The sequence below is a fragment of the Phaethon aethereus genome (assembly GCF_964289735.1).
Source record: "Phaethon aethereus genome assembly, chromosome: 9".
Classification (NCBI taxonomy): domain Eukaryota; kingdom Metazoa; phylum Chordata; class Aves; order Phaethontiformes; family Phaethontidae; genus Phaethon; species Phaethon aethereus.
Window position 1 is genome coordinate 15539702 of NC_138585.1, and position 21868 is coordinate 15561569.

Sequence of the window (21868 nt, forward strand, 5' to 3'; positions counted from 1 at the left end):
TGCAATGGCATTTTTTTGTTCCTGCACAGGATTGAGGACAGCTGAGCTTTTACATAAGTAAAGTTCCCTCCTGTATGCATGCAAGCCTCAGTGCTGGCTCTTACTTGAAGCTGGCAGGTTTTGGCTCTAGCCCTCTGTTAATCAAATTCCTGAGTTCCTAGTTTGTTCTTTTTCCTGTCAAACTTTCACTGAGCTGAGTGGGCATTTAGCAAGAGTAAATCTGTAAGAAACACTAAAAGAGAGCAGCTGCTGTTATCTTGAGAAAAACACCAATGTGAATTTTCCCTCAAGGTACTTGTGTTTCAAAACCGAGAGAAGATGTTTAGACAGTGGCTGCTCCATGGGTGGGAAACTGAACCGTGTTTGGTGGGAGGGGACTGATTAAGTCCCCCTCTGCCTTAATAGCAGACAAGGAGGGGCAGAGACCTCACAGCCCAGCTGGCCTGGCTTCCTCCCACTGCTGAAAACCACAATACACACCACTTTCATGAACTTCAAGTGCCCTCTCAAAAGCTGTATTTCTGCTGGGAAACTGTTTCGGAGCCTCCCTGTGCCGATCAAACCTTTCCGATTCCTAGGTTACGTGTATCCTTGGCCATATTTATCTGCACTGGGCTCCGATGCCGTCCTATAAATACCGCAGGGGTGATCATATTCCCTCTTGCATTTGGTTTTGCTCAGTTTAAATGGGCCAAGCTGCTTTAGTCTTTGTTGTGCACAGCTCCGCTGTCGGCCGATCCTGCTGACCCTGCTCTGTTCCTGTTCCAGATGGACTTCATCTCACTCAAACCCTGTAACACAAGCAAGCCACTTTCTTTAAATATAAAAGTCTTTCAGGTTGACAAGCTTAAAGATCAACATCTTGACTGCCATAAGGCTGGAGTCTGCAAATTCAGCATTTGGACTTAAATAGTTTTTCATTTTTCACACATTTTAAAAAAAATGCAGTATACACACTAAACAGATGATGCTCAGCAGGGCACTGTATAAGCTGCTTTCTGTTGTATATGGCTCTGTGATGGATGAAATTAGGCTTCAAGAGTCACTGGCAACATTTCTTCTGGAAGGTGTGTATGCAGATCTATGGCAGGAGATGTTTTTTTGGTGATTTCATTTTCAACTCTTGTGCCAGCACTTCTTAAAGTGCCTGTTTAGCTCTGCCAATCTCCAGAGAGGCTGAGGAATGTAGAAACATTTGGATCCAAATACCTTGAAGGGTTTATGGAGTTCAGATCCAGCTATGAGCCTGGCAAGTGCCAACTAATGGAAGCTATCACACTAGCTAGGAGTTGCGGTCGGCTTTGTCCGTTATCTTTCTGACAGTGTCCAAGTGCCAGTGCTTCACAGGAGCCTCTCAAAAAGCAGCAGCAGATCAATCCTTTAGGAAAAGCATCTTCCCAACTTCCAATATTTGCCTTATTTCCTAAAGGAGTGTTATATTCCTTATATAATGTGTCATCCAGTACCTGTGGATGTGGGGTTTTTTCTTATAAATAGATGATCCTTTGTGGATTTGTGCCAGTCCTTTTCAAAATCAGGCACAGTTACAGTGAGTTTCGGAGGTTGTTACAGCTGAATTGTCTAAGGCAAAAATATTGTGAATTTTGGAAATGCTGAGATCCAGTTACAAGTCAGGCTTCTTTGCATTGATGAATTGCATGGAAAACATAGCACTGTGCAACACAGTGAAGGCTGAGACTTTTGTAATACAAGTTTTTCTCTGGTCTTCTAATAGACAGTAGGAATTACATGAATTTATTAATGTTTGTATTAATATCCTTAGTTCCACTTTGTTACTGAACCTTAAATTAAGCTCAAATAATTGGTAGAATAAAATATTACCAGGAACATGGGAGTTAAATAATTTCTGATACTTTTTTGGAATGAGTGTGGATGTGAATGAAGCAGCAGAGCAGCAGTTTTGAGGTGACTGGTTCCCAAAGCTGGTGTGGGCATGCTGTTAATTAACATTTTTGCAGCGCTTTGAAAATGTAAATTGCTCCAAGAATGTTAAGTAACATTATTATGGCAGTCTTGAAAAGTAATAACTTAATCTATGGAATTAAGAGTCTATTCTTCAGAATTACAAGTGGGACCATGATGTGGCTGCTAAAGTAACAAACTGCAATTCGGGACACAGGGATCAGCTTTTGGGGCTTTTTAGTGGGATCTGCCTGAGGTCAGCTCGTGGCTATCCACTGCTCGATAAGTGACCTGGAAGAAGGGTAAGAAAGATGAGGACAGATCATTTACAGCGAGACATCAAGTTGCTTGGTGAATTAGTAAATACCATACAAATGGTATGTAAAGTGTTACTTGTAAAAGTAGGTGTTTGGGTACAGAGAATTGAGAGGGTGGGCTGTTTCTGCAAAGCAGCAAGTCTGAAAAGGTGCAGGGCCACTGACTAGTCAGCTGAACTAGGGCTCTTGGGGATTTAATCTGAGCACTACCCGACCCCATCATCGTGCCTGGGCTTACGGGCGCAAAGGGAGTGCGACTGCTTCCCAGCAGTGAAGATCCACCACAGGAGCTCCTTGCTGCTCACTGAATACCTGCAAATGCTGTCTGTGGGAGGGCAGACACAGAAATGTGGAGTAGTAGTAAGGTGATTATGTTTTCTCTGAAATTAGTGCTGGTGAGATCTTTTGTAAAATACCTGAGGCAGTTTCTGATACCTGTAATCAAAAAGAGATATTGGGGGGGAGGAGAAACATATCCAAGAAGTGGGAGAATAACATGAGAATGACCAGAAAATATGACTTATAATGAGAAGCTTCAGGAATTTGATTAATTAGTGATTTGATCTGTCTAGTATCTAGATGGAGAACAGCTCTTTAATGTACAGCAAGATCCAGTGGCTGGAAGTTAAAGGTGGGTACATTCTGACCAGAAATAAATGGGAGTTTAACTGTGAAGGTAATTAGCCATGGGAACAGTATCCGATACTGAGGATTATGGTGAACTCTCCATCACTAGAAATGCTAAAATCAAGATTGAATGGTTTTCAGCTCCAGCTTTCACAGAAATTGATTCAGGACTATGTCTTGGTCTTTGTTGTGTAAAATGCCCAAACAGGTAACAACTGTGGACTTATGTATTTGCTCACTGTGCAGCTTTGGGCAGGTGTAGCGGGGAGGTTGCAATTCTAAGTACTATCAATGAAGTCCTAGCTCCAGGGGAGCTCAAAGGCAAAATTACAACTGAATCTGCCAGGGATAAGGTTTCTCCTATGCTAACTTTTAAGAGTGGTGAGCACTCTGAAGTCTATTTATTTTGACTGGAGTTTGCTCAGCAGCTGCGAAAATACAGCAGTTGGCTGGGAAAATGAGTGTCCCCAGAGCTGGGGGGCCAGAAGAGCCATGTCTTCAAATTTTGCCTTACCCTAGCTGTGAGGATAAGGTTAGCTTCCTGTGAAACAGGAGTTAATATTGACTATTATCTCCCAAGAAAGTGTGTGTGACCTAATGAATGTTTGGAGCAAGTCTCTCAGAAAGGTGCGTGCAGTTAAACCTGTCGTCCCCCCCCGCCGGCGCTGCTGGGTGTCTGCCGCTCGCTGCGCTGCCTGACGCAGAGCGGCTGAGCTGACCTGCTGTCTGACCAGAAAACACGAGCTCTGTCTTGCAAAAAACCCTGAACAAACAAAAAACCCATAGTATATGTCAGGATCTGGTGTGTGTTGTCTGTATCTGAAACCTTTCAAACTCCCTTGTGTAAAACCCTAGGGAGAGGCCATGCGGGTGATGCATCTGAGCGCTGCTCCAAGCTGGGCAGAGCAGGACTGAACATCAGCACCTCTCTCCCTTTCTTGGGGTTTTTTTGTTTGTTTTGGTTTTTTTGGGAGATATTTTTTAATTGTAAGCTCAATTTTTAGCAGCCATTCCACTGAAATAGTTTAGTTTGAACAAGCTGGATGTTTTCCAACAGTGGAAAGGTGCAGGTTACCGAAAGCTGCACCTTACCGAAGCAGGTGTCCGTAACAGTAGAATGGTCCCCAGCCAAATAGGAGCCTTTGAGGTATGCTGCCTTTCACAGGGATGGAGATGGTTTGAGGTCACTTGGCGGGCATGGAAAGGTTGTTCCTTGCATTAGTATGCATGTTCCCCAATGCACAGTGAGAGTACAAAGGGGATTTGTCTTCTTGAGATTCCCTTGGTTTACCTGAACTCATCTCTGAGGTGAGGGATCATCATCATCTGTTAGGTGAGGCATGTTGCTGTCACTGCTCTCTGGTGGGGCACAGCAGACAAAGAACTAGTTGTCACTAGAAGATGACAGTATCAAGATGAGACACCCTCCCACCCCGTGCCAAAAATGCTTGTGAGACCCCCCTGTGTCAAAAATGCTTGTATTTGCATACAAACTACCTAACCCATCTTGCATACATGGGGAACCTAAGCATGGCCAGTCACTCCAAATGAACAGGCATCAAAATTTGACCTATCCAAAGTCACACATCGAGGTAGGAAGCAAAAGCCAAGAATAGATTCAAGGTCCTGAACTTCCCCAACCTTTAGAATGGGAGCCAAATTTCATCTCTCACTTGTAATTATGGTCAAAGCCTGGGCTGGAAATGAGAAGCACTGATTTCAGTTTCTGCTCTGTAGTAGATTTACTGTATGACCTTGGGGGAAAATGTGTCCTTCTGTGTCTCAGTTTACCTCCCCACTAATGGAGATAATTGTACTAGTATGCAGTAAGCTATAATGGACTTTGTTCCTGCACCTACTGAAGTTAATGGCTCTCCTTGCAATGGGAAGAGAACCAGATGCACCATTTGTAGAGTGTCTGGATGAAAGGGTGTTGCAGAAGTGAGACAGATATTATGTGTTTTAACATATGGGCTCAGATAGTAGCCACATATGCTTGAGTCGATTGTTCATATGGATAGTAAGGGATAACAGCTCAGCCTTGAGGAGAACAAGCTTGACCTTCCTTGCGCTGCTGCTGTGTGCACACATGGTCTGACCTGGCCTGGGTGCTGCTGGAGCACTGGGAAGCTTGAGGCGGGGGGAATTTGTAAGAAATCCAAGACCCAGATCTGTCAATAATTCACTGAGCCAGGTGAGGGCTGCACCTTGATGCGAATGTGTGGTTGTAGTGAACAAATACAGTGTGTGGAGAATTCCTGGCTGAGCAGGGCTCCACCTTGAGCTGTATTTTCCTCCCTAGGAAAACCAGCCTATCTATTCCTCTGAGCTACTTGTTTTTCAAGTATGCAGAACTGGGACAACTACTTGTAAAGATAAATCTGACGCTGACTCACCATGGTTCCTGATGCTGAGCTAGGAAGTCAGCAGTCCTAGTGCCACGGAAACAAGTGCAGCATCACTTGTTGCTCTGCATTCCCTCTGTGCATTGCAGTGGTCTGGGTGGCTCTTCCAAAAAACTAAGCTAATGTTGCGATGTGTTTCCTGGTAACCTGTGGCACCAGCTGGAATATTTCTGGCAAGTGGAACAGCATTTCTCTATTACTGTGTTAGTAGATAAGATGTAAGCACTACTATCAGTTTATACCTTTTGTGCTGATTCTTTGTTTCCTAGCCAAAGGGAAATAAATCACCATTTGATCTGCTGACCAACCAAAAGCCTGTTCGAGTAAATTATCCCACAAAGACTCTTTCTGTGCATTTTACTTTGAAGTTTTTCAGAACCTGATTAAGAAGTCCCTATTTTGAAGTATCTAGGTTCATCAGGTTTCAGTGTGTTAATATTTCCACTGAGGATCCCTGGAGAAATCACTTATTGATGAATACTTGGTTTCTATGCACAGTATGGGACTGTGGTTGCCTGACAGAGACATGCAGCTACATCCAAACCTCTTACCGCTCTAGTTTGTCAGTAACTGCAATAGGTTCCTTTGAGATTTTACCAGCTGAACAACTGCATGCTAAAGACAACCTCCATCCCAAAAAGCGTATAACGTGGAGAAGACAAAGGGAGGTTTAAGTCTCCAACTTTCCTGTGTCAGGTCGCAGTTACAACACTCTCTGTTCCTCCTATGCAGGAGGAAGAACAGGATCATTTGCTTGCTGTTACGAAGCTTTACACATTCACATACTCACCACCACTTTTTTTTACTCTAAAATTATTTTCTCATAAAATTGCCCTTGATCTCCAGCCTGAGATTCTGATGCATATTTATAACCATTCCTCTGTACTTTCTTGTCACTTGACTTTACAAAATCCCAGTCCTTGTCTGAGTTGATGATATAAAGCACAAGCTCCAGCCTAAGTGGGGATGAGGGTTGGAAGGACTCTTTTGCTTTGGCTTTACTCTGTTCTGCTTTGAGCTCCAGATGTGTAAGGGAGGGCACCATTTTGCCACTTGCAAATGAAGACATCTAGTGGGATGTAACCTGTGCTTAGCCAAACCCCTCCAAATCCAAGACAGGTGGTTTCCACTGCACATCTAGCTGAGGTCCTCTGTGGGCAAGCAATAAGTGAGAAAATTCCCCAGCAGAGTCATCCTGCCCCCAGATCCTCCCAGATACATATCCCTGTGACACTGCAAAGCAAAGACTCTCTCTTAGCTGGTGTTAATTGTCGAGCTCAGTCACCTGATTCAGTTTGTCCTCACAAAGGACTCGAGCTTTGCTGTTCAGCAAGGGAAATCGGGATTTGTCAGTGCCCAACATCCAGAGCCACGCTGGGGAAATTGGGCATCAGAAATCTTGCACCTCATCCCAAGCAGTGTGCAAAGCCTGCGTCCCACCCACGCAGTCTCCGAGGCTCAGACTGTGGCCGTGAGGGTGCTGACAGCCTCACAGCTGGTTTCCTTTTTTTTTTTTTTCCCCCCACCTCTTTTCCCTGACAAGAGCACAAAGCAGGATGGCATGGCATTGCCAAGCCCTGGGGCTTATAATTCAGCAATTCAGTGCACAATGCACTGTAATCCAGAGACTATGAAGACAGCACAGTAAGCGGGGGGACAGGTTGTTGGGAAGAGCTGTAAAACGACAGCAGCATGTTTTACACTCCGTCCTTGGATGTGAGTCATGGAGATCTCCGTACGCTGAAGATAATGAGCATTTGTATTCAGATGGTTTCCTAAGCTGCTTGTTGTTGAATGCTGGGAAAGAAAAAGTGTTTACTGTTGTTTTTCCAGGCAGGGACAAAGTGCAAGGTGGTCTATCTGGGCTGCTTTCTAAAAGCTGTTTTGAGAGATGCGTTTACTGGGCTTTTGCTTGTGTTCTCCTTGTACAGAGTTAGAGCTCTCCGTGCTTTCTTCCACCCACTGCTGGTGCAAGGCAAAACAGTATTCTCTGCACAGGTCTCAGCAAAAGGCCTAGTTATGGCTGGACAGGTAGTTCTGGTGTCTCCTAGATATGAAATACTCAGACACAGAGAAACACTACTTGCCTTCAAGAGTTTTGGGGTTTTGTTTTGATTTTTAAACTGCAAAATAGGGATTTGCTATAGCTTAGCAGAGGGGGCAGGTCATTCCCCTCTCCATCTGACCTGTCAATGCCAGAGTCCAGGCATTCTGTTTTCTGGGGATGAAAGAAAAATATGTCCCTCATGAGCTGGGCTGCAGAGCTGTCAGCCAGGAGCTGCTGCATGGCATCCTCTCCTCTGCTGCTTTGCATTGCACTATGATGGTGCCCCAGCAGAGCTTCTCTTCCTGGCAAGCCTTCTCAAGAGGTGCTGAAAGAGCAGGGAGTTCTCTGAAGGCATGGGGGTCCCTTCATGTTGTAGGCTTTATCCATTGACACAACACATCTTTTGATGATGTGGTGACAGTTCACGTCTGGTGCTGAATGGGATGCTCCAGTTCATGCCATGGGTCAGCTGTTGACTACTGGCTGAGAGCATAGCTAAGGCTACCCCACTGAATTCACCAGCTGCATCAGTTAAATGATGACTGCATGCTTCATCAGAAGCCACTGCCTGTTGAAAACTGTAGAAGCTATCATCTCCACTGAGAAGACTGTTTCTGAGACTATTCTGCAGAGCAGGTGTAAAATGTAAAGAAGTGGGGTCATCTTTAGTTAAGTGCTCTTGGCATCAATCAGTTACCAATATTTCAGCTCACTTCCCTGGTGCCTTTGGAGGCATCCAACATCCATCAAATAAAGCAGCCTCCAGATGGCCCCAACATATGGTCCATGTCTCGGAATAGCTGAAATCTAAATGCTTGCCTCCTTGGGAAGGTGTGGCTCCTTGCTGGGTCTCGGCATCCAAGGGGGGGATGCCTGCTGCTTTAATCAACGTGTGTTCTGGGGTTTTTTTCTGCTTTGTCATAGTCATAATAATAAGCGACTCTCTCTTTGGTATCCCTAGCTGCAAGAATGTTTCTGTGCTTGAAATACTAAATGCCTGTCAGTCCCTTTCTTCCCTCTTGTCTCTTCCCTCATCGCTAGGACCCTACTGATCTTCTCACTCCTGACAGCGCTAATTACTCTCTCTTCCCTCCTGCTATTGCTGCCTTTCCTTCCTTCTTATAATCTCTTATTTGTATAAATCACCAAGGGTGAAGGAAGAGTAAATATCAATAAAGCAATTCAAGCTGCTCGTGATGTTTCTAAGGGTTGCGCAAGCTCCCACTGGGGGAATGGCAATTAGTGATGGCAGTTCTGGTCTGTCCCACTTTGCAGCAAAGTTTGTCTTGGTCTGTCATCTCCTCATTCCTTTGTCCTTGCTCTGCTTAGCATTGTGAAACAGCAAAGCAATTCCTGAGCCTCTCGGGATACTCTTCAAAACTTGTGCTCCCTTAAGTCTTCTACCTGCTGTTGATGCTGTAGTTCTACTATGCCTAGGAGAGACGTGGCGTAAGTGCTAGGAGCTGGGCAGTGCCCAATGAAAGGAAGTCTTGTAGCCTTTAGTCACCATTTTCCTTGTCCCTGTTGAAACCTGTTTGAGGGGAAAATCTCCAGACAGTGATGCACTTCTGACTCCTGCTCCCTGTTGAACAAGCAAGTAGTTTAAAAATATTTTTTTAAAATAAGTTAAATTATTGGAGCTGGATGTAAAAAAAGTGCCCACACAAAAACATCAGATGGAAACCTTCCACCAATTCTGTAAATATATTTATAAGACAAAAATACAGTGTTCCTTTAGAAGTGGTAGGTGTGACTGAGCATGTGATGGTGTTGCCACACTTAGGATATATAAGTATTTATGATATGTACCGATTTGCTTTGTGTGCAGAAGTATTTGGCCAAGACTTACCAAAATAAAGGTAGCAGTTAAAATTCCCGTTGACGAAAAGGCCTGTCTCTGCAAATACAAAAACCGGAGAGGAGTTGTTGCTGCAGCAGTAGGTCTCTCGTTCTGCAAGGTTCATAAACAAAGTTTACCTTGTGAGCGATGTAACTTTGTGTTGCAGATGCCAAGAACAATGTGCCTGGGACTCCAGCTTTCGAGTCCCTGATGGCCTTGACCCGCTGAGCTCTGCGCAGGATCGTTATTGCAGAGCTGCATTCACGCACCCTCCAGACTCTGAGATGGACATTGAAGCAGTACAGTCACCTGGTATGAGATCTAGCCTTGTGTACTCGTCTGTGTAATCTGCAGCGCAAGTAATTTAGGCTGTGGCATCCACCCAAAAGGCCATCGCTTTGTATCTAGCTTGGTGGTAGTTCTCTGCCCTGTGTTTGACAATTAGGGCAGGTGTTCTCCGAGACTGTAGCTTTGAATTTAAGTTTTTGAACGGGGAGATGAGAATGAGATCCTGCTATGCGGGAAGGAATTACTGGTACCGTGGTTTCTCTTTTCACTTTCTGTGAACCTTCATGCTTTGCGGAGCCCAAAATACAAAGAACAGTCTCACTTTCTCCAGCCCAGGTTAGTCTTGGCTGCAGAGGTGTGGATTGACAGTCCTGGGGCCTCATGTCCCACTCCTGTAACACAGGACTGACAGCACGTGACGTGCAGCCTGTGCCTGGCCCATCTCTTGGGATGAGACCTTCCTTTACCTGTTTGCGGATGCTTGTCCTCTCTGCTGTGCCTGTCAGCAGGGATTCCTGTTAGCACCCACTGCTTTGGTAGATTAAATTGCATATATTAAATTTATGTTATCTAAGACACCAGAGCCATCACGTAGCAACAGCTTTCTAGTGTGACCCCACAGCTGCCCCCACCCCACCTTCTCTCTTCCAGAGGTAGCAACACGTATGCCTGTGCTGTAGAGCGAGCAGTTCCTTTGCGTGCAGATGGCAGCATGTTCGTGTCATTTGAGCATCAAGACTTGTAAATAATTTATATATACAAGAGGTATAAGGCCTCATATTGTGCTAGTATTTGGATTACATTAATAAATTTAGGCTTGAAGTTAGAAATAAGTTTGTGATGGGGAAAAGGGCAATGTTCTGGAACAGCTTCCCATAGGACTGGTAACCTGCCTGGGTTTTTTCAGATGGTTTTTAAGCATTTATGGTGAGCCTCTACGAAGTGATGATCCATGCTAGCTAAATATGGGTGTGTGGGACGGGGCACTTGATGTTTTGGAGACATAGCAGTTGTTTATGGGCCTTGTTCAACGTCATATTTGCAATGGCTTCACCTACTTTCTCTTTCTGCAATGAAAATTCAGTAATCTGGATTAGCTGTGATCACTTTGTCCAGCTTGCAGAGTAACCATGCCTGGGGTGGGTCTGTGTGGAGCCTGGCAAATGTGCTATGCAGATGTGGCTGTTTGGTTTTGATGCTCTTGTACCTTTTTTTGAAGCATCCCGGGGACTTTGTGTGAGCCTGAGGCACCACGCTCCATGGGTCTGTACTGACAGTTACCTTTGTGCTGTAGACACCTGGGCAGGTTTGGCTTTGAGGAGCCCCTCCTTGGCTGTGCAGGGCAGGCAGGACTGGCAGGGCAGCTGCTGAAGCAGGTCAGGAAAGTGTCTGGGATGTCTCTGCACCCCAGTTCCCATATTTTCCCTATATCTGACTTTCTCTCGCTTTCCCCCTGTTGCTCCCAAATAGTCCATCCCTTCCCTTTCCCCCCTGCTTCTCTTGCAGCTCAGTCATACCTCTCTACCCTGCACCTCACTGCTGGCGGCAGAGTTGTGTAAGTAGCTCCTTTAAAATGTGCTGGTGCCCTCTCATCAGCGAGTGGTGGGAACTGCCGTAAGCACGGGCAGCCTGGTGCCTTCCTTGCTCATTATACCAGTTCCAGTTCTCCGTCACTGAAAGCAGATGCCTTTTATAATTGATGCTGATAATGTCATAAGATGTATTGCTTACAAGATGTGAGGTGGTAGCTAGCAGAGAGAGAGAAAAATGTTTCTAACCATATGGTTGTATCAGCACTAGTGTGATGCCAAGGTTGGCTGTTGGTTAAATTGGGACTCCACTTCGCATGCTTACGTCTGCTGGAGGGGAAAAAAAAAGTTTGATATGGGGCTGTACAACAATTAACTTTTTTTGTAGTGTTATTTCTACACTGTCTTTCTATATGCAAAGCATACAGCATAAAAAACACTTCTAGATGTAATATTTTGGACAGACTATGGTACTACACTAAGACAAGTCAATTCATTTTGTCTCCACTGAGAAGGAGAAAGAAAATCTCCATGGCTGTTGTGCTCCATGAGCTTTCCTAATCACTTCGAACATGTATTTCTGAAGATGCCATCCCACTGCCTCACATGCCAAATAACTTCTACTGTGTTTTGAAGACCACTGATGGTATATGGGTGTAAGGGAGAGCATTACAATTCCGGAAGGCACTCAGGAAGGTTTCAAGGGTGGCGAGCTCTTTATTTCTGTGGTTATTCTCTGTGCACTTATAGGTAGGTAGATGGGAATGAACAAAAGCCTGTGGTTTTTCATTGAGACCTTGTTGGGTCTGTTCAAGAAGGTGATGCATTACAGAAGAGTAGCTTTTGTTCTTCTAAGCTCACCCTTGAACAAGGAAACATAAGAAAGTTGTTGTTTCTACAAGCAAATACTAGAAAAGATAATGTTCTGGGAAACTTTGTGAAGTAAAACTGGGACTTGAGGAGAAGGGGTGGTGGGAAGTATGGAGGGACTTTTGGCACAGTTTATTTACATAAGTGTGTGGACTGACTTCCCTGTGAACGCAGCACAACCAGGAGGTGCTTTTCCATAGACGCTCAGGGTTGGTTTTGTGCCCACTGTGTGGTGTGCCAGACTGGCTCAGTATTCCTGAGTGGTCAGAGATTAAACTGTAACTCATGTTTTAAGTGATGCAGAGCCTTTTGCTCGTGTTTGAGAATGTGTTAAGCTGTATGGATGTAGCCAGCATGTTCTATCCTCAAATTTTGGATTTAGGTCTTTTTCCACCCTACTTTATTTTTAAAAATCTTTCAAAATCTTCATTTACAAAGCTTCATATTGTTTTTAACCAGATGAAAAGTTACAGTACAATTAGGTAGAAATAGAAGAGGCTGTGAACTGTCAGCACATCTGAGATGGGATATGCTAGTGATATTGATCAATTTATGACAAAAAGTTTTAATGCATTAAAAGAACTCTTTGGGTGTGATCTGTCTCAGCCTGTGGCTTCTCTACTGCATCATGTGAATGCACAGAGGGCTGCTGTTGAAAGCGTGCTCACAGCATGATTTTATTATGGAACCTGGAGTCATTGCATACTAAACTTGGTACATAGATAGAATTGTGAATTGGATTTTTTTCCTTATTATGTTCTATATCTTCACTAAAAATTCATACATATCTAATATCCCTAAATGGCAAATGTGTGAACCAGAAGCTTATAGATACCACATTTTTAAGGACATTCCGTTTCTTATGCAGCAATTAATCTGAAATACCATAAGAAAACCTGTATTATCTCCTCTGTGAGAATGTGCAAGTATGGCTTTGAACCAAAATAGAGCTTTAGTGGAGGCAAGAATCAGTTCTCCAGGTAATCTGACAGTCCTTTCCTGTTATGCCACATGCTCTGCAAATGTTCTTTTCCCACACAGTTTTTCTTAGTGGGAAATGTGAACTTTTTTCTCCAGTCAGCCAAGCCGCTGTACTACTTCAAAACTGAGGGGGAAAAAAAAATTGGGCACAATGATATTTTTTGTAGAGAATGTCATAATGAAACAAGTTGTTTGCAGAGGAAAAAAATATTCAACCTGCACTTGCCCGCAGGTATGGCAGAGTGCAGGCTGGGCATGTGTCCTTATTCCTCAGCTTGTGTAGCCCCTAGACAGGCATCCTGGAGCTCCAGCCCTGAGACATGGGCTGTGTTCTTCTCTGTGTGGATACCAGGCAGACCATGTTGGAAATGCTGGACTATTAATGATTACAGAAAGGAGATCCCTCTCTGAAAAACTGTGTGTCAGGCATTGCAGGGTCCCTATCTGTGTTGCTATTTTTGTGCGTACAGAACAATTGAGAGAACACTGTAGTGTTTTAGGGCAAGTGCTGAGTCTTGAGGAGGATCTGGCAGTTGTTATTCCACATCACCTCATCTGGCATGTACCTGGCTTGTTTCAGGGAAGGCGTTGGAATGGATGGGGCAGAGAATGGGTTATCTGTTTCAGGGGTGATGCTCTTAAAGATGTTTGGGGCAGGGCTAAGAACTGATATAACAATTTACTCTTCAGCCTGACACAAGGCTTTTAGCAGGAGCAGAAGCATTTGCTGACGATGCTGGCAAAACCGCTTAAGCTGTATGTTGTTTGACTTAAGGTGAAAACAGGCCTGTCCAGAGAGACTTTATGGGTGAGGTTCAGTTGTCTAGTGCCATTTCAGTCTCCCCAGAAAGCCCAAGGTCTCAACATCAGTGCAGGCAGGTGTAGCACTAGCGCAGGCAGAGCTAGTAAAGCCTGCAGGCCAGGCAGGACACCCTGTGGCTCCTTAAGTGGCACCAGATACATATATTAGATGATATAGGTTATTGATTCCCCTTCTGTGTGTGTGCTGCTGTGTGAGAGTACATCTGAATTTGCTTCCTAACGTGGTCAGCCCTGGGATTTAGAGAGTAACTTGTGATGCCTGACAAGGCTCTCAGCCACAAGAGGAAACAGGCGAGCAACTGAAATCTCAAAGCTCTGGGTAGACAGGAGCACATTTTTGGTGCTTGTGGAAGCTCACCAGCAACAGCTACACAAATATGACGGGAGCCAGAGCGACCAAAGTGAGTGGAAAAGCAGGAATGGTGGCAGTGGTTGTTCAGCTGTGGCGGAATGGCAGGAGGAAATGGCTAAAACCCCACCAAGCCATGTAAACACAGCGCTTTGTGCTTGTGTACCAACATCTCCCCCAAAAGGTCTGTAATCCATGTGTGGCACTGACCAGTTCTCCTGATGTACACACAAGGTTACCTTACGTGGTCCCCAAAGCAGGGCTGTGTGTGTCTGAACACCAGCAATGGGAAACACCTCTCGGGAGAGGAAGGTGCTTGTCCAGCCTCAGCTCTCAGCTAAACTCTGCACCACAACTCTGGTTGGTAGGTGAGAAACAATCCCAATCTTTCCTGAATATCCCTCTGGGGCTAAATGTCCAATGAACTGAAAACTCCTTGAAACCATAGTTTTGTTTTTCCTTGAGCCATCACTGAATTTGAACCACTTTGTTGAACTCGGTCTGCACCAACAGGAGTCAAAACTGAATCTAAAGCTGGAGCAAGATATTAAGCTGGTGGTAAGTTATACTTGGAGAATCTTTATTAGTACACTGATGCAAAGGTACAAGGACCAAAAGAATTAAATGGGCTGTCCTCTTGCTCTGTGTTGTTTTGTGGTGGTTTTTTCTCTGTGGTGTGTTTTTGTTTGTGGGTTTTTTTTCCTGGCATGGTAACTTCCATTACGATGAGATCTCAGGAGTCTTACAGGGGAGGATTTGTATCTTCCTAAAGAGCTTACAGGGTAAGGCTCTAGCCCTCAGGCCTTGCCCATACCTGTTAGCCTATGTGGGCTGAGCTGCTACATCTCAGGCTTTAGCTCTGTGAGTCACAGTTTTCAGGATGGGGTCTAAGGGCTGAATGGGGAAGATAGGATACATTGTCTAGGCAGTGCTGTGTGTTTTATCGCAATCATTTTTTCTAGATTAAGGCTTCTTCTAAACCTTTTTTGTCTAAAATCTTGCAGTCTGAGCCACCCAGGCAGGCTCCATGTGAACATACGAGATCTAACCACTGTTCGCAAGCTTTTGCTTTTATTAGCCTTTGGTCCAGACTCATATAATTCTCACTTATTCAGATCTGAAAAGGAATGCCATTGTCTTCCCACAGCACTTCTGTGCCTCTTCTGTCTATGTAAACTTGGTTTTACCTCCTTGCTTTCTGTTGATTTGATCATCTTTCCTGCACTGCCTGATCTCTATCTGCCTCCTATTGATTTTCTGCTTTGGCTTTGCAGGAACTAAAAGGAGTTCAGGAAAAAATAGGCTTCTACGGTGGATGTTACTTGTGTGAGAAGCCACAGGTAACTCTGTTTATTGGGACATCGTGAATATCCCAGGCAAGGGGTAGCCTCATCTCTCTGTGCCCCTAAAAAGGTATTATGTCCAAGCGTGAGCTATAAAATTGCCAGTCAGTTGCACACCACCACACTCTTTCCCTCTATAGAAAGGGATTGTTTTGCCAAGAAAGGGCATCTGCTGGTCAAGAAGGATTTGTTGATGTACAAGCACCTTCTGGCCTCTGTCCCTGCCTTCAGGGATTGATGCAATGTCCTGCAGAAGTCAGTAGCAGCAAGGCTGGGAAAGGGCTCTGGACCTCCTGACTAGGTTTCCAGTTCCCTGAGCTAAACGTCTATCAGGGTCCTTTCCATCACTGTTGTAATTCTATGTTTGTGTAGACATGTCAGCATGGGGAAAGTCATTACCTTAATTGCTTCCAATCGTTACATAAAAGACTGTCAATGAGGAGCTGTAACTACTCAGAAGTTTTAATTATGGTCTGATGTGACGTCGTGGCCTCGCACACCTCTGCGGGTGTATTCCTGAAGGAGGTGGCTTTTGTTGCTCCAAGCTGACTCCTCCTCCCGAGAAGTTGTTCTCTCCATCAAGGTGACATTCAGGAATGACAGTGCGACACGTCACTGAGGAGGAGAGGTGCTTGACAGGAAACTGATGTGGTTTCCCCATATTGCCACAGTCTTTTCCAAAGGGGATATTAATGATCCTCCAGTTTTTCCTGTAGCATCATTCCCAATAATAATCCTCTTGGTCATGAAGAGAAGTTGTATCCATCTAAGCCACTCTGTGAGCACCCATAAAACTTGATGTGCAGCTTCCTTGTTGCAGGTGCGTTACCAATCTAGGGCTTCCAGAGTCCAGGGAAACTGAACTCCATCAGTAAACACCTGAACCGCAAAGAGGATGGATGAGGGGCTGAGAACGGTATGTGGATCCTGGCGCTTTGGTTAGCTGGTAGCTGCTGCCCCTGTCTTCTTTCCCCTCACCAAACAGGTCCAAATGACATCTACTGGAGATACAAAGTATATCTGCAATTCCCTTCCTAATCTCTCAGAACTCATAGGCTGGGACAGTCTTCCCAGAAGTTGCATAGAGCTGCTGTCTGTATTCATACAATAACTTTAATTGGGTTCCCGGTGGGTTGGAAAGTAAAAGGTTAAGAAATGGGTTGAACCACTCAAGACATATTGGCAGGAGTACTACAGGTGGTGCTGTGACAAGACAGTAGCCAGGAGAGGACTTTGAGGGCTGCCCATCGTATTCTTTGCCCGTCATTCAGAAAAAAAGAAAATTTATATTTGTCCTTTTTTGTAAGCTGGAGAAGGGAGAGAGTTACCTTGTGTAGGTGTACTTAGTTCAGCGTAGCACAAGTTAAAGAGGTCGTAGCTTCCCACTGAAGGCGCAGTGCCGGTGACAAGAATGTTGGCAGTGAGATCAATGCAGTGTGCCTGTCACGCAAACATAGCAACAAAATGCAGCCTTCCTTTTTTTAAACAGGTTCTGAGGTCCGTTTTGCTAAGTATTTGTTATGTTTGGGACTGTCAATGTCTTTTGTGTGTGTTATGAAAAACACAAAGATTACTGGGGCAAAAATGAAGAAAAGTGATTTTTGTAGTTGGAAATGTGCACACTGAATAGTTTGGGGAAGGGTCTGTTTTAGCTCCCTGTCTTTTCCCAGAATATCTGCCACTGAAGATCAGATAGAACTTGGTTGAGTTGTTTGTAATATCAGATTAATTTGTATTAAACATTCAGACATTGGGAGGAGCAGGGGGTGGGAATCTCAAACTGAGATGCCCATGCCCTCACTGTCCTATCAGGGATGCTCAGTGCTTCTAAAATATCTTGTCCCCTGGAGATGTCCTGACCTTAGCTACAAGAAAATGAAAACACCCTTATATATTAGATACTTTCTTTAAAAAGGTATATAAATAGATCTTGCCCAGAGTGTGCTCTTGTGCTGAGTGTGTGCTGCTTCACAGTTGTAATTCTTGCAGAAGATGTAATGGAGGAGTGAGCTGCTGCACTGGATTTAGATGATGCTAGAGATTTTTCATAGTGCTAGAAGAAGGTGGTGCTTCTGATGTCTTTAGCTCTGGTGCCTTCTTCAAGGAGCCTGTGGATAAATGTGTGTCTCTACTATTGATGGGGCAGGACTGATAATCAAGTTCTCTACAGGGGCAGAAGCTTTTCCCTAGAACTGGAGGTCTGCAAGAGCCTTTCCTCTACCCCCATGGCTTCCACAAAGCAGCAAAGGGCTGATCCTCAGGTGTGGCACAGGACCTGGGTAGAGCAAGTAGGATACTCCAATTTGTGGTACAGTTTGCAGAAACTGTATTTAATGACTTCTGTCTAGAATGGGCACTAAAAACAGCTGTACTGAACAGATATAACTTGTTAATCAGTATAAAGTGTCAGCTGCACTACAGCATTAACCTACTAGGTGAGACATACCTGTATTACGTAAGTAGGATAGACAAGGGAAGATTAGTTTAACTTATTTTTTAGCAGTGGACATATATGAAAGAATTTCTGATTTAGGGGCTTGAGGGTTTCTTTGAGCTTAGGTCTAAGTGAACGGAAATTTTCAACTCTGCAAATGCAGCTGGATGAATAATTTGTAGTGAATAATATATCTGATGGCTTTCACTGCATTTGGGAGTGACAGCAAACACATCACAATTTTAATTATTGGGAATGATTTGCTGAAATATTCAGGAGCTATTTTTGGTTCCCGCAGACTGTGCATGAAAAAGTTAGCTATTTAAAAGCCAGACTCTTTTTTTTTTTTCTCTTTTTTTCTCTCTTTTTTTTTTTCCCTCTTTTTTTTTTTCTCTCTCTTTTTTTTTTTTCCCCTCTGAGCTCCTGGCTGATCTCCTTGCTCCATACAAGCTTCTCCAAACAGGGCAACAGAACTCATTGTATCCTGACTTGAATAATCCTGCTGAGAATTTCACAAAAAGGAACTTTAAAAATGAAAAAGAACAACTTACTGCAAGTCTTCCTACCCTAACACTCAGCAGAGAGTGTGTGAGAGGGATCAGGATCGGGTTGGCTCGTTGGCTGCTTAAGGTGCTTGCGGAGCTGAGGGCTTTCCAGGTAACTGGGGTGGGAATCTGCAAGGCAGAGGATTGAGACTTTTGGAGAGCTGGGGGACGTATTACAAAAACGTTGCATGCGTCTCCCTCTCCTGTACTTTTCACAGCTTTGAGAAAGGCAAAACCTCAGGACCAGCCATCAACAATTCAGGCTGGGTGTTATTTGCATGTTGTATAAGCAAGATCGTTGGGGTTATCCTGACTCTTAATGTAGGGAGTTACTGATGTGGATGGCTTCCCCTGCCCCTCTTCCCCTCCTCACAGCTCCCCATCATGTGGTACCATACCCTTGTACCGTCGTGCCATCCCGGTACGATATTGCACACTGCCCACTGCTGCAGGCGAGAGTTGGCCTGGGGGGTGATGCAGACACTATGAAGAAAATTAGGGAGAAACAAACTTCTCAGGGAGCAGGGCAGGAATAACGTGAAATATAAATTTTCCTTCTCATCTGCAAAGAAATTAAGGTAGCATTTTGAAAAAGGAATGGATAGGGATGAATAAAAATGTGACTTTCCTGAAGAATTGAAACAGCAACCAGAAAATAAGGAGGGAGATGCAGGTACGGATCGGGCTGCTTTGCCTGGGCGTCTGTTAGCTGCTCTCTAAAATGTTTTGCTACCCTCTGGTGGATTTCTGAGGATTTGTGCAGTCTAGTTTTCTTTCCTTGTACAATCCCCTGCCAACTTTTTGAGATGCATTGTGAAACCCAGATCTGCTGATGGCGGTTTTTATTTTCTCTGATTCCAAAGCAGCAATACGATAATAATGGAAAGGCAGCTTTGGATTTTTTTTCCTTTTTTCTTTTGTTCATATGAAGTCTCTTTTGGTCTAGAGTTGTAATCACAAAGGCAGCTTGGTTGGGAGGTTAAAATGAAAGAATAACAACTTTGTACCTAGGTTGGCTGTGTAGTGGGACTGTTCAGTGTCTGGGAATGACACGGGCTTTGCAAGCCTGCAGAACGCAAACCCGTGTCCTCTACTTATCTGCAGAGGACACACAGCGAATACCAGTGAAGTCAATAATAGCAAAACTCCCATGATCTCCAGGAGCCCAGAATAGGTCCTATTCAGCCTGGTGCAGGGGCAATGCTCAAACCTCCGTCATCCTTTCACTGCGCCTTCGTCTCCATTATTCAGTAACTTCCTTGTTTTTTCCCTTTTCCATCTTCCCTGCTCTTTAATTGATTCTACATTGTGGTTTCATAGCAGAGGAGCTGTAGGTAGGGATTTAAAGGGCAGTGGTTTGACAGATTTTACAAGAAACTCCTCCCAGGCATTAATTCCTGGGTTATGGGGTCAGAGAGGCTCTTATGATCTTCTCAGTCTGACCTGCAGAGAGCAAGTCACAGGACTGCCCTCAATTGACTCCTGCTTGAAGTGCAGCACTGAATATAGAAAACATCTCCTCTTGGCTTGAAATTTTCCAGCGATGGAAGATTCACCTTGCTAAATTGTTCCAATGCTTTATCACCTTCAACGTTAAATATTTCCGCACTTTATTTTGTTTAAGCTTCAGTTTCCAACCTTCTCCAGTTTGAGAAGCCATGTGTTGTCGAAACTGTGTCCTGTGTAGGGATTCTGGGCTCGATTGAGTTGCCAACCAGGTGGAGGTCTGAGAGGCACCTTGGTTATAATAAATGAAAAGTTGTTAATGTTATTGATTGAGAAGTTGTGGGGTGTGATGTGAAAGCACAAAGCCATTGCACAGAAGGCACAAAAAGCCATACAATGGCACTGCTGGAGGGCATGTGCACTTCTCCCTAATGCCTGTATGTACCAGATATTTCTAAGATTCACCTAAGATTCATGAAATCATCCCTTACTAACTGTATGTTATATATGGGTTTTCAAATGAGATCTAATTGTAAAAGTCCTGCAGAGGTTGAGTTTCACAAGAGATACATAAAAATCTAATGTATCTCAATATATATATAGAAATATAAAAGCATTTGCTGTTTTGGGTGCTTTTTTTTTTTTTTTTGTAAATTGGCTGTGCTGAGGTCCTTTTGGATGTAGGCTACATTCAGCAGAATGGTGGTTGTCAGCTTACGCCGTTCCAATTCACAATACATTTTAAAACAAACTCCATCCATCTCACAGCCTGGCAGAGCTTTGGAGTGGAGAGCAGTCAGTGCCTTTTGTGCTTGTAGTAGGATTAGCCTACTGTCGTGGTTTAGCCCCAGCCAGCAACTAAGCACCACGCAGCCGCTCGCTCACTCCCCCATGGTGGGACGGGGGAGAGAATTGGAAGAGTAAAAGTGAGGAAACTCATGGTTTGAGATAAAGACAGTTTAATAAGTAAAGCAAAAGCCGCGCACGCAAGCAAAGCAAAACAAGGAATTTGTTCACCACTCCCCATGGGCAGGCAGGTGTTCAGCCATCTCCAGGGAAGCAGGGCTCCGTCACGCGTAATGGTTTCTTGGGAAGACAGACGCCATAACTCCGAACGTCCCTCCACCCCTTCCTTCTTCTTTGTCCCAGCTTTATATACTGAGCATGACGTTATATGGTATGGAATATCTCTTTGGCCAGCCTGGGTCAGCTGTCCCAGCTGTGTCCCCTCCCAGCTTCCCGTGCACCCCCAGCCTGCTCGCTGCAGGCCAGCATGAGAAGCTGGACTGTCCTTGACTACTTAGCAACAACCCAAAACATCAGCACATTATCAAGAGTTTCTCATCCCAAATCCAAAACACAGTCTCACACTGGCTTCTGTGAAGAAAACCAGCTCTATCCTGGCTGAAACCAGGACACCTACAAATGCCATGAGAAGAGAGTAAGACTGCAAGCCTGGTGGGCAGCAAGCACAGCTAGAAGGCCACCTCAAAGGAAACAAAACACGTTTGTGGGTTCAGGCAGGGGAAAGAAGTGCAGTAGGTTTGGGTTACCACAAGCAAAGAATATGCTTGTGATAGCAGATGATCCAACTCCTTCTGTAGTTTGACCTCCATCAGGCCAAACTTGATGTTTTTATAGCCATTCGAAGCCCCACAGACGATGGAAAGGCAGTCAGTGTGGAGGCGTGGGACATGCTTTTAGGTTTCAAAGACTCATCTCTTCTTGGCAAGGTGTCGGAGGCCAGCATGTGGGACCAGCAGTCCTGAGTGCAAAAGCCACTAGTAATACAGTTTCTTTCATGGTCTTGTGGGCTGCTTGTGTGAGGCTCCAGGAGCTGCTTATTTCAGTCCTGCTGCAATATCCCTGCTTGTGAAGAGGGGCTGGAAATGCCAACCCCAGCGTCGCTGCGAAGATGTACCCAAGGTGTACTGTAAGGATTTGTTAATGTACACAGCTGCTGTGGGGAACAGCTTTGCTCTCAATGTTCAGCATCCCCAGCCCATCTTCTGGCATTGACGCTTTCTAAACCAAAGAAGTGTTTTGAGCTGATGCCAGTAGTCATGGATATGTCTTACACAATGTTTTGCAGCCAGATGCAA